Below are 1159 nucleotides of genomic sequence, written 5' to 3'. Positions count from 1 at the left end.
TGGCATTAGATCATCGTCACGCTGCGTTCCCATAGTCTAACCCTATTTCAATTTCCAGCAATTAGGGTTAGCGCTTAAACACTCATATCTCCTTAACAAAGCACGCAATTTCAAAACGGATTTCAGATTACAAGTACCCACCGAAAGACCTTTCTAATCATACCAAGTTTGACCGCCTTGAATGCACTATATACCCTAACCCTAGCTATAACCGCATTGAATACACTATAGTCCTAACCCTAGCCCAATCCCCAGCAATTAGGGTTAGGGTTAGCGCTTAAACACTCATATCTCCACAACAAAGCACGCAATTTCAGAACGGATTTCAGATTACAAGTAAACGTTAAAAGACCTTTCTAATCATACCAAGTTTGACCGCCTTGAATGCACCATATACCCTAACCCTAGCTATAACCGCCTTGAATACCCAATAGTCCTAAGTAACTCCTAACCCGATCCCTATCCCTAGCAATTAGGGTTAGGGTTAGCGCTTAAACACTCATATCTCCACAACAAAGCACGCAATTTCAAAACGGATTTCAGATTACAAGTAAACGTTAAAAGACCTTTCTAATCATACCAAGTTTGACCACCTTGAATGCAATATATACCCTAACCCTAGCTATAACCGCCTTGAATACCCTATAGTCCGATCCCTATCCTTAGCAATTTGGGTTAGGGTTAGCGCTTTAACAAGCATATCTCCACAACAAAGCACGCAATTTCAAAACGGATTTCAGATTACAAGTACGCACCGAAAGACCTTTCTAATCATACCAAGTGTGACCGCCTTGAACGCACTATATACCCTAACCCTAGCTATAACCCTAACCCTAACCCTAGCCCTAGCTAACCCTAGAAATTAGGGTTAGGGTTAGCGCTTAAACACTCATATCTCCGCAACAAAGCAAGCAATTTCAAAACGGATTTCAGATTACAAGTACCTAACAAAAGACCTTTCTAATCATACCAAGTGTGACCGCCTTGAACGCACTATATACCCTAACCCTAGCTCTAACCCTAACCCTAACCCTAACCCTAACCCTTTGAATAGGGTTAGGGTTAGCGCTTCAACACTCATATCTCCCACACAAAGCACGCAATTTCAAAACGGATTTCAGATACAGGTACCTAACAAATGACCTTTCTAATCATACCA

The 1159-nt window shown here is 41.6% G+C and overlaps 1 protein-coding gene across 1 annotated transcript in view; it reads left to right on the top strand.

Annotated features, from left to right (window-relative positions):
- Positions 1-1159, top strand: part of LOC118416885 (creatine kinase, flagellar-like) — a 778750-nt gene that overhangs the window by 11541 nt on the left and 766050 nt on the right.

The sequence above is a fragment of the Branchiostoma floridae genome, chromosome 5 (genome assembly GCF_000003815.2).
Source record: "Branchiostoma floridae strain S238N-H82 chromosome 5, Bfl_VNyyK, whole genome shotgun sequence".
NCBI classification, from domain to species: domain Eukaryota; kingdom Metazoa; phylum Chordata; class Leptocardii; order Amphioxiformes; family Branchiostomatidae; genus Branchiostoma; species Branchiostoma floridae.
The sequence above is the reverse complement of the archived record's forward strand: the minus strand, read 5'-3'. Positions and strand labels throughout refer to the sequence as shown.